The sequence below is a fragment of the Sus scrofa genome, chromosome 9, assembly GCF_054392235.1.
Source record: "Sus scrofa isolate SSC_HxYL_T2T_F1_AM1 chromosome 9, Sscrofa_HxYL_maternal_Yorkshire_Landrace_v2.0, whole genome shotgun sequence".
NCBI lineage: Eukaryota > Metazoa > Chordata > Mammalia > Artiodactyla > Suidae > Sus > Sus scrofa.
In genome coordinates this window covers 128,305,490-128,318,461 of record NC_139391.1, presented here as the reverse complement: position 1 = coordinate 128,318,461, position 12,972 = coordinate 128,305,490, and positions in this window count along the sequence as shown.

The window sequence follows — 12,972 nt, the reverse complement described above, 5'->3', positions numbered from 1 at the left end:
CCTATGTTCTCTTCTAGGAGTTTGATGGTGTCCTATCTTATGTTTAAGTCTTTAAGCCATTTTGAGTTTATTTTTGTGTGTGGTGTGAGGGTATGTTCCAGTTTCATTGATTTACATATGGCAGTCTGGTTTTCCCAGCACCACCTGCTGAAAAGACTGTCTTTTCCCCATTTTATATTCTTGCCTCTTTTGTTGAAGATTAATTTACCGTAGGTGTCTGGGTTTATTTCTGTGTTCTCTATTCTGTTCCATTGGTCTCTGTGTCTGTTTTGGTACCAGTACCACACTATCTTGATTACTGTGGCTCTGTAACATTGCCCGAAGTCTGAGAGAGTTATGCCTCTTGTTTGGTTTGGCAATTCTGGGTCTTTTATGGTTCCATAGAAATTTTTGGATTGTTTGTTCTAGTTCTGTGAAAAATGTCATGGGTAATTTGATAGGGATGGCATTGAATCTGTAGATTGATTTGGGTAGTATAGCGATTTTTATGATATTAATTTGTCCAACCCAGAGCCTGAAACATCTCTCCATATCTTTGAATCCTTTTTAATTTCCTTGATTAATGTTTTATAGTACTCAACATATAAGTCTTTCACCTCCCTGGCTAGGTTTATTCCCTGGTATTTGATGTTTTTGGGGTGCAGTTTTAAAAGGTGTTGTATTTTTATATTCCTTTTCTAATATTTCATTGTTAGTATACAGAAATGCAACCCATTTCTGAATATTAATCTTATATCCTGCTGCTTCGCTGAATTCATTGATCAGTTAGAGTAGTTTTTTTTTTTTTTTTGTCTTTTGGTCTTTTTTTGTTGTTGTTTTGTTGTTGTTGTTGTTGCTGCTATTTCTTGGGCCGCTCCCTCGGCATATGGAGGTTCCCAGGCTAGGGGTTGAATCGGAGCTGCAGCCACCAGCCTACGCCAGAGCCACAGCAACGCGGGATCCGAGCCGCGTCTGCAACCTACACCACAGCTCACGGCAACGCCGGATCATTAACCCACTGAGCAAGGGCAGGGACCGAACCCGCAACCTCATGGTTCCTAGTCGGATTCGTTAACCACTGCGCCACGACGGGAACTCCAGTTAGAGTAGTTTTTGTGTGGAGTCCTTAGGGTTTTCTATATATAGTATGTCATCTGCACAGAGTGACAATTTTACCTCTTCTCTTCCAATTTGGATACTTTCATTTCTTTTGTTTGTCTGATTGCTGTGGCTAGGACGTCCAATACCATGTTGAATAAAAGTGGTGAGAGTGGGCATCCTTATCTTGTTCCAGATTTTAGTGGGAAGGCTTTCAGCTTTTCTTCATTGAGTATTATATTTGCTGTGGGTTTGTCATAAATGGCTTTTGTTTTGTTAAGGTATATCCCTCTATACCCACTTTGGTAAGAATTTTTATCATGAATGGATGTTAGACTTTGTCAAATGCTTTTTCTGTGTCTATTGAGATGATCATGTGGTTTTTGACTTTTCTTTTGTTAATGTGGTGTATGACATTGATTGATTTGCATATGTTGAACCGACTTTGTGAACCTGGGATAAATCCCACTTGGTTGTGGTGTATGATCTTTTAGCCAACTGAATCCAACAACATACAAACTTTAAATTTTTTTGTTCTAGTTCTGTGAAAAATGCCAATGGTAGTTTGATAGGGATTGCACTGAATCTGCATATTGCCTTGGGTAGTGTAGTCATTTTGACAATATTGGTTCTTCCAATTCAAGAGCATGGTATTTCTTTCCATCTGTTTGTGTCATTTTCAGTTTCCTTCATCAGTATCTTATAGTTTTCAGAGTACAAGTTAAACTGTCATTGTTTTCAGATAACATGATTTTTGCAGATGGCATGATATTATAAATATAAAATCTTAAAGATACTATTAAAGATACTATTAGAAAGCTACTAGACTTCATCAATGAATTCAGTAAAGTTGCAGAATACAAAATTAATGCACAGAAATCTCTTGCATTCCTATATACTAACAATGAAAAGATCAGAGAGAGAAATTAAGGAAACAATCCCATTTACCATTTCATCAAAGAGAATAAAATACCTAGGAGTAAACCTACCTAAAGATTCTTCTTTTAATATCCATTCTTAATCCCATTTTTCACTTACTTTCCTGTACTAATATTGGTGTCTTTTTAACCTGACCAGCTTGACAAAGCCCATACCACACTGTTGGCATTTGTATGGCTTGTCCTGCCAATAGATCACCTTATGCTTCCGTAGAAGATATGGTTTACAAAACCCCTTACAACAAACAGGACAGATAAATGTATGTTTTGGAGACTTCCTTTTCTGTGTTTCATCTGAATTATGATAGTTCAGGTGCATGATGGACCAGGGATTTCTCACAGTATCTTTTTTTTGTATTAAAGTGTAGTTGATTTACAATTTTCTGTCAATTTCTGCTGCATGGCAATGAGACCCAGTCATACATAAATATATACATTCTTTTTCTCATATTATCTTCTATCAGGTTCTGTTACAGTGATTAGATATAGTGCCCTGTGCTATACAGCAGGACCTCATTGCTTATCCATTCTAAATGCAATAGTTTGCATTTGCTAACCCCAAACTCCCAGTCCATCCCATTCCCTCCCTCTCCCCCTTGGCAACCGTAAGTATGTTCTCCATGTCTGAGTGTGTTTCTGTTCTATAGATAGGTTTATTTGTGCCATATTTTAGATTCAACATATAAGTGATATCATTTGGTATTTGTCTTTCTCTTTCTGACTTCACTTAGTATGAAAATCTCTAGTCGCATCCATGGAATCTATATTCCATGCAAATGGAATTATTTCATTCTTTTATTATGGCTGAGTAGCATTCCATTGTCTATGTTTATCACATCTTAATCCATTCATCTGTTGTGGGCATTTATGTTGTTTCCATAATTTGGCTATTGTGAACAGTGCTGCTGTGAACATACAGGTGTATGTATCTTTTTTAATTGTAGTTTTGTCCAGATATATGCCAGGAGAGGGATTTCTGGATCAAATGGTAGTTCTATATTTAGTTTTCTGAGGAACCTCTGTACTGTTTTCCATAGTGGTTGGGTTGTACCAATCTACATTCCCACCAACAGTGTAGGAGATTCCCTTTTATCCATACCCTCTCAAGCATTTGTTATTTGTAGACTTATTAATGATGCCCATTCTGACCAGTGTGAAGTAGTACCTAATTGTATTTTTTATTTGAATTTCTCTAATAATTAGTGATATTGAACATTTTTTCATGTGCCTGCTGGCCATCCATATGTCTTCTTTGTAGAAATGTCTCTTTATGCCTCTGCCCATTTTTTTGATTGGGTTGCTTGTTTTTTTGTTGTTGAGTTGTATGAGTTAGTGTATTTTGGAGATTAAGTCCTTATTGGTTGCATTATTTGCAACTCTTTTCTCCCATTCTATTGGTTGTTTTTCATGGTACCATTTTCCACAGCCATTTTAGAGTTCTCCAAGAATGTGTGCTCACAGCCTGTGAGTTGGCTTATCTAAAGCCGTATACCTAGAGTAGAAGGTAGACGCAGATACAGCTACTAAATAAGGATATGATCAAGAGAGGAGAAAAATAGTAATCTAGAAAACAGAAAAAAAATGACGAGGAGAAACTGGTTCTTTGAAAACACTAAGCAAAAAGAGAAAGCACTTGCAAAATAGACAAATGAATTGCACAGCAAAGGAAACCATTTTTAAAAAAAACAGCAACAAAAAGACAACTCACAGAATAGGAGAAAATCTTTGCAAACAAAGCAACCAACAAGAGATTAATCTCCAAAATATGCAAATATCTCATGGAGCTTTATACCAAAAAAACAAAAAACCTAATCAAAAAAATTGGCAGAAGACCTAAATAGACATTTATCCAAAGGCAAAAAACACATTGAAAAAATCCTTGACATTACTAATTATTAACGAAACACCAGTCAAAACTATAATGAAGTATAGCCTCACACCAGTCAGAATGACTTTCATCAAAAAGTCTACAAACATGGAGTTCCCATCTTGGCTCAGGGGTTAATGAATCTGACTAGGAACCATGAGGTTGGAGGTTCAATCCCTGGCCTCACTCAGTGGGTTAAGGATCTGGCGTTGCCCTGAGCTATGGTGTAGTTCACAGATGTGACTTGGATCTGATGTTGCTGTGGCTCTGGCATAGGCCGGAGGCTACAGCTCCAATTAGACCCCTAGTCTGGGAACCTCCATATGCTGTGGGTGTCCCTAGAAAAGACCAAAAAAAAAAAAGTCTACAAACAATAAATATTGGTGACCTCCTACACTGTCAGTGGGAATGTAGACTGGTGCAACCACTATGGAGGACAGTATGGAGGTTCCTTTAAAAACTAAATATAGAACTACTGTATGATCCAGCAATCCTATTCCTGGGCATATACCCAGAGAAAATCATAATATAAGAAGATACATGTACCCACATGCTCATTACATCAATATTTACAATAGCCAAGACATAGAAGCAAACTAACTGTCCATCAACAGAGGACTGGATAAAGAAGATATGGTACATATATACAGTGGAATATTACTTGGCCAAAAAAAGAATGAAATAATGCCATTTGCAGCAACATGGATGAACCTAGAGATTACCATACTGAGTTGAATTAAGTCAGAGAAAGACAAACATCATATGGTATCACTGATATATGGAATCTACTAAAAATAGTACAAAAGAACTTATTTATAAAACAAAAACAAACTTACAGATTTCAAAACCAACCTTATGGTTACCATAGGTACAACTGTTGGTGGGATGGAGGAGTTGGGAGAGTGGGAATAACATACACACTACTGTATAAAATAGATGATTAATAAGAACCTACTGTATAGCACAGGGAAATCTACTCAGTAGTTTGTAATAATCTATATGGGAAAAGAAAATGGTTTTATGTGTATGTATGACTTATTCACTTTACGTTCACCTGAAACTAATTGTAAATCAACTGTATGTCAATAGAATTAAATTGAAAAAAAAACAAAGGACAGGCCAAGGGAAAAATCAGGGAGCACAAAAATATTGGAAATGAAAAAGAAGGCAAAATTACATTTCAGTAGGAAATTTAAAAACTGGAATAAGGGAGTTCCCGTCGTGGCGCAGTGGTTAATGAATCCGACTAGGAACCATGAGGTTGCGGGTTCGGTTCCTGCCCTTGCTCAGTGGGTTAACGATCCGGCGTTGCCGTGAGCTGGGGTGTAGGTTGCAGACGCGGCTCGGATCCCGCGTTGCTGTGGCTCTGGTGTAGGCCGATGGCTACAGCTCGGATTGGACCCCTAGCCTGGGAACATCCATATGCCGCAGGAGCGGCCCAAGAAATAGCAAAAAAAAAAAAAACAACAAAAAACTGGAATAAGTATTTTGATAAAGTAATCTGATGCCCATATAGTTAAAAACTTAAATGAAATGAAAAAATTTCTAAAAGAATATAAATCATCAAAATGACTTCAAGGAGATTAAAACTTAAATAAAATAATAAATACTAAAAATTTAATCTTTTATTTAAAGTCTTTCTTTCAACCTAAAAAAAAGGCTTATGTGGTTCACACTAAATTTAATAAATCTTCAAAGAATATATAATCCTTTTCTAATGCAAGTCATCCTAGAGAATAAAAGAGAGAAGGGAACTTTTATATCAAGTTTAGTTAGGACAATACAAAGAAAGAAAAATATGGCCAAATCTCACATATAAATACAAATTCAAAAATCCTAAATAAATACTAAGAAATCAAATCCAGCAGGAAATAAAATCTAAAGCCAAGAACAAAACAATGAAACAAAATACACACATTTTGTAAAGGGTTTGTCTCAAAAATGAGAAGCTGTTTCAACATCAAGAAAGTTTATTAAAGTGTGGATAGAACTAGAGACTCTCTAAGTTCTTACGACTTACTTATGACTTACTAAGAGAGGTAAGTCAAAAAGAGAATGACAAATACCATATGATATCACTTATATCTGGAATCTAATATAAGGCACAAAGGAAACTTTCCACAGAAAAGAAACTCATGGACTTGGAGAACAGACTTGTGGTTTCCAAGGGGGAGGGAGCGGGATAGACTGAGAATTTGGAGTTAATAGATGCAAACTATTGCCTTTGGATGGATAAGCAATGAGATCCTGCTGTATAGCACTGGAAACTATATCTAGTCACTTATGATGGAGCATGATAATGTGAGAAAAAGGAATGTATAGGTGTATGTGTAACTGGGTCACCTTGCTGTATAGTAGAAAGTTGACAGAACACTGTAAACCAGCTATAGTGGAAAAAAAAAATCATTAAATAAAAAAAGAAAAAGAAAGTTTATTAAAGTAACTGACCACAGTAATTAAACTACAAGAAACATAGGATTGTCTCAACAGATATGACAGAAAACATACAATAAAATTCACTATAAATTTATGATAAAAATTACAAAATGGAGACACTTGTTTCAAGTTCCTTGAAAACAGAGCTTCAAACAACGACCAAACAATTGAATACCTTATTTGGGAGGTGACTCCAGGCAACGACTATGAGGTCACAGAATGAAACAAAGGAGGAAGGTAAGTCCGTATAAATGTGTTGTTAAGATCACTGTTACAGATACCACTTGAGAGCCCTAGAAACATAGAAACAAAGAAAGAGGAAGAAAAGACTAGAGGTTGGAGCATCTCTCCATGAGCTTCCATTCACCCTTGATTCAGGGTGACCTTCAGTACTCCTATGGAGCGTCTCCACACAAGGACTGAGTGGGTTCCTCTGGTTTCTAAAAAGGCCTGCTATTACAGAGAAGCCCACTGGGGAGAACCAAAACCAAAAACCCAAAGACACATGACATATGCTTGAGGTGAGATACTGCTAGCAGGCATCAACGATGTTCATTCACTATTGGTACAGATGAATTTAGAGAAGGACAGAGGGGTGTGATGCTGGGAACCCAAAATATCGACTACCTTGACCTAACGAGAAGCTCCAACTAGCTTTGTACTGTTGAAATTCTTTCAAGTCTGGAACAAGGCAAGAATATCTCTCATTATGACTATTACTATTCAATGCTATTTGAAGACCCACGTGGTGCTATAAATAAGAAAAAAGAAAAAAGGATACAAGTTTGAAAGAGACAAAACCATCTTTATTTGGAGATGATCTGTCTATTTAAAAAGTCTAAAAAATGGACAAACCATTAGATCTAAACACAAGATTCATTTATAAAAATCAATGGATTTCTATACACCAGCAATAATTTTAAAATGTAACAAAATAGATAACGTTTACATAAGCAATAAAACTTTTATGATGTTTAGGAATAAAAATCCGATAAAATGTGAGCAGGACTCATGGAGACAATTATAAAATGTTATTGAGGAACGTAACAGACATGATTAAATCCAAATAGATCAAATTCATGTTCACGGATGGAAGGAGTCAATATTATAAAGACTAAGTTGTTGTAAATTAATCTATAAAGTCGATGCACTCCCAATAAAAACCTCAATATGAATGCTTTAAGGACGTTAAAAAACTGATTTGAAAACTTACATGGAAGAGTTAAAGGCCCACAAACAGCCAAAACAATTGAGGGGGGCATAAAAAGAAATAACAGGGGGAGTAGCTTGACTAGTTAGTAAGATATATGACACAGCAAGTCATTTTAAATTTGTTTTATATTGATGCAAGATTGGACAAATAGATCCCTAAGACAGAATAGAGAGCCTGGGGAAAAAAATCCAAGCATGCATAGGCTCTTAGTATATGATAAAGCAGGTAAATCAGTGGTCAGAGAACAAGTTAATGGTTCAACCAAATATATTTGGGACAACAAAATATACATATAGGAAAAAAAAGATTTCTTTCTTACATCTTAAAGTATTAAATACCCAGATGTGAAAAACAAATGTTAACACCGTAAGAAGTAAACTTACGATATCTTTACAGCATAGGAGGGATTTTATTTTAAATAAGACAACAAAAGGAATCAGAAGGGAAACTTGGTGGAATTAGACTACACTAAAGCTTTAAAGATCTGTAAAGCAAAGGGTAGCATAAATAAATAAAGACAAGTGACAGTTTAGAAGAACATTTCTGACACATATAACTGTCAAATAACTCAGATGAATCAATTTAAAAACTCAAAAGAAAAATAGGCAAAGTTTATTTTTAAAAATTTTAAAAGGAACTTGAATTTCCAAGGAAAAGATGTTCGACTTTACGAGGAATCAATAAAATGCAATTCCATTTCTCGTCCGCTAGATTGGCAAAATTTAAGGAAATATGACAACCAAGTGAACTTAGCAGAACAGAAACAGACTCACAGAGGAGTTCCTGTCGATGGCTCAGAGGTTAATGAATCCAACTAGGAACCGTGAGGTTGCGGGTTTGATCCCTGGCCTTGCACAGTGGGTTGGGGATCTGGCATTGGCATGGCTGTGGTGTAGGTCGCAGACAAGGCTCGGATCCCGCGATGCTGTGGCTCTGGCGTAGGCCAGTGGCTACAGCTCTGATTCGACCCCTAGCCTGGGAACCTCCATATGCCACGGGTGCAGCCCTAAAAAGACAAAAAGACAAAAAAAAAAAAAAAGAAAGAAAGAAAAAGAAACAGACTCACAGACTTTGAAAACTTATGGTTACCAAAGGGGACAGGTCAAGGAGGTGGGAGTGATGGACTTGGGGTTTGGGATTGGCAAATGCACAGTGCAGTATATGAAACGATTGGCCAGCAGGAGCCTGCTGTGTAGCGCAGAGAGCTCTACCCAGGATTCCGTGATCATCTATGTGGGAAAAGAATCAGAGAGAGTGGATATGTGTATATCATATACACTGAGTCCATTTGTTGTACCGCAGAAATTTTCACAGCCTTGTAAATGAACTGTATACTTCAATAAAACTTTCAAAAAAGGAAAATCTGACAACCTCCTGATGCAATTCGCTGAGAAGAACACCACATCACTTATCTAGTGTTGCTGCCCAAAATACGTAACCCAGTTTACTCCTGTGTAAATCATCAAACAAATGCAAATTTAGGAACAGGACACAAAATAACTGGCCTGTACTCTTCAAATAGGTCAATGTCATGAAAAAGAAAACATTTAAGGAACGGCTCTAGATTAAAGGCGACTAAAGAGAAATGGCAGCGAAAGGCAATGTTGTGCTGGGTCAGAAAAAAAAAAAATAAAACACAAAAAAGGGGAGTTCCCGTCGTGGCTCAGTGGTTAACGAATCCGACTAGGAACCATGAGGTTGTGGGTTCGATCCCTGGCCTTGCTCAGTGGGTTGAGGATCCGGCATTGCCATGAGCTGTGGTGTAGGTTGCAGACATGGCTTGGATCTGGCATTGCTGTGGCTGTGGTGTAGGCCGGTGGCTACAGTTCCAATTCGACCCCTAGCCTGGGAACCACCATATGCTGCGGGAGCAGCCCAAGAAATAGCAAAAAGACCAAAAAAAAAAAAAAAAACCCACAAAAAAGGACTTAAGTGGGAGAATTGGTGAAATGTTATAGTTCTTTATCAATGTTGAGCTTCTTGAATTTGGCCACGTACCATGGTTATGGAAGAGAATGTCTCTGTTCATGGGAGCCTCACGTGGGAGTACTTGGGACAAACAGGTCAAACGTTCTGCAGCTTATTTTCAAATGGCTCAGGAAAAACTATGGAAATAAAAGATAAATGCATATGAAGGGAAGTGGGGGGAGGAAGGAAAGAAGAAAGACTAGAGAAAGAATTCATTGCAGTGAAGTATTAATGGTGGATCTAGTGAAGCTTATCTAGGAGGCCATTGTGACATTAGCACCTTTTCTGCTTGTTGAAATTTTTTTCAAATCAAATGTTTAAAACATTCATATCAAGCAGTAGAAGGGTTGTTAGAAAATGGCAATTTTACTCTGCTAGAATGGAGACAAATTAGCACAGGTCTTTGCAGAGTAATATCATCATAATAATGTATTATATTGATACATAATAATATAATATGGTAATAATATGGCAGTAATATAAGTTAAGATGAACACGTTTATATTCTGCACCCCAGCAATTCAAATGGGATGTGGGAAGAAAATAATAGAACTTTGAATTTATTTATTTGATCTTTTAAGAAAAAAAGTGGATATTGTATATCAGTGTGAAAGGGCATTTGTATAATTTGTAAATAAATAGAAATATTGGGGATAGGCAGTTAAATGTTTTCTTAAAAGGGTAACCTGATGAACAAAGCAGGAGACCACTGCCCTTAAGAAATTCAAGCATGAGAGTTCCCATCATGGCGCAGCGGGAACAAATCCAGCTAAGAACCTTGAGGTTGTGGGTTCGATCCCTGGCCTCGCTCAGTGGGTTAAGGATCCAGCACTGCCGTGAGCTGTGGTGTAGGTTGAAGGCACATCTCAGATCTGGCATGGCTTTGGCTGTGGCGTAGGCCAGCAGCTACAGCTCCAGTTGGACCTCTAGCCTGGAAACCTCCATATGCCACGGGAATGGCCCTAAAAAAAAAATACACACACAAAAAAAAGAAAGAAAGAAAGAAAGAAATTCAAGCGTGGAGTTCCCCCTGTGGCTTAATGGCATCTGGGGTATGTCTGGAGCACTGGGACACAGGTTGAATCCCCAAGCCTGCACAGTGGGTTAAAGCATCCGGAGTTGCCCCAGTTGCAGTGGCAGGTCACAGTGGCGGCTGAGATCTGATTCCTGGCCTGGGAACTTCATAAGCTGCAGGGTGGCCAAAAAAGAAAGCAAAAAAAAAAAAAAAGAAAGAAAGAAATTCAAACCTGCATGAGGAGCTATACATATATAATAACATTAACCACAACATGATTTTCAATAGCAAAAATTTAGAAATATCTTGTATGTTCATCAGTAAGAGCAAAGATAAATTGTGTTTTATTCATGTGATGGGATACTAAATAACGGTTAAAATGAATGAAATAGAGCTGTATCTACACTGATTGGTTTAGAAAATGTCCAGTGAGAAAAGGAAGTTGCAGAACAATAAAGACACACTCCTAAATGCTGTATTATTTATGGATATTTACATCTGTCCTAAACACAAAAGCACTGCCTAGACAAGTTCCTGCTCCTTGCTTTGAGGGGTGGGGGATGGAGGAGATGAGCACCAGAAAAGAGATTATATGGAGCTTAAACTTCTGTAAAATTCTCTTTCTTTGCCCCTTCCTCCCCGAATAGACATCAAGAGATCTGAAGAAAATATTCCTAAGTGTTAATTTTGGTTAGTTCTGGGTAGCAGATATTTGAGTGTTTGCTCTATTATCCTCTGAACTTTTCTGTACCTTTTGCGTTGTCCAAAAAAGCAGAACAAACCTGAAGTTTTTCATTTCTCTGATGAATTACAATTTCCACAGAGGAAGCACCTGTCAAGTCAGGCCTGTTTCTACAACTCTCCATGTGTCTCAGCTTATGGACAACTTTGTATCAGAGTTTCAGAAAAAAATACTTATCAACAGAAGATAGTGTTTCTTATTTGCCTAATAGGTGTGTTCCTAATTTTATGGAAATGTCAGACTAATAAGGAGCATGTAGGGTCACAAGTGATGCCTTGTGGAGCCCAAATATTCTGCAGTGATAAAACATTGACTCTTATCTTGATTTATGTAATTAAACTGGAAATTCTCTCGGAGGTTAAGAATTTGTTTAATAACACAAAAGTTGTATATTGCTGAGTTACATGTTATATAGTTCATTACAATTTCTATGTAAAATTACCAGCCTCTTGCAAATGGCTCCCTTAGTTCAATATTTCAAGTTATGCTCATATAATAAAAGGACTTTAATGATTCAGGGGCAAATTAATTTAGATTTGTCTAACCTTTGGCTTCCTAACAGCATTTTTGTTTGCACCTTGTACTGACGCTACCTCCAGTGGAAAGAGAGAGAGTGAAACTTAAAATTGGTCTATTTTACTGTGTGTTGGGAGAATTAATTACATTTTAGTGAGAAAAAAGAACTGACACTATTTATTTAGGCAGAATATGCCTACGGCGTGTGAAAGTTCCTGGGCCAGCGATCAAACCCTTACCACAGCAGTGATTCAAGCCACAGTAGTGACAATGCTGGATCCTTACCCATGAGGCCACCAGGGAACTCCTAACACTATTGATTTAAAGGCGACTTGATGATTACTCCCGAAATTTAATTGTAGGAATTTCCAATAGCCTTCATTTGCATTAATAATAAGGAGCTGGCTCCCGTATTATTGCGCCTGTAGGATAAATGTATGCAAGGCCTATCCAATAGTCCATTTATTTTATGCGGTGATTTTGACGGTCTCTCAAAGCTGAGGATGGAGAGGATAAGACATTAAGAATTTCTGTCTGAAAGAGTTCTTAGGTTTCCTTCCTACCAAATGTTTAATGTGTGCAGGATCTGGAGGGTAGTCTCTTTTTTCATTACTTTTATTGGATATTTGTTTCGTCTTTTTATTTTTCTTGAAAAGTCTCACCAGAGGCTTGTTGATTTTGTTAGTCCTTAAAATTTTTTGTTTCGTTTTGTTGATTCTCTGCTGTATATGTATTTTCTGTCTCCTTTCTGCTCTTTGCTATTTCATTTCTTCTTTTCACATACTTATTTTTTTAGTCCTTTTATAACTTTCCTAGATTGACAGAATGCTTGCTCAATTAATTTACAGTCTTTCTTCTTTTCTAGTATATGATTTGAAGGCCACAAATTTCCTTTTAAGGATTTCTTTAGCTAAATTATACAAAATTTGATTTGTAATATTGTCATATTGTTCAATTCAAAATATTTTCTGATTTTGTTATGATTTCTTCCTTGATCATGGGTTATTAAAATATGTCCTAAATTTCCAAATATATGAGAGTTTTCTGGTTATCCTTTGTTATCCATTTCTATCTTACCTATAGTAGGATCAAATTAATCAATTTCATTAATTTGAATTTTGATAAGACTTGCCTCAGTCTTATATTCAATTTATAAGTTTAAAAAATGATGCAGTTTATATTTAATTTCTATAGATTTTT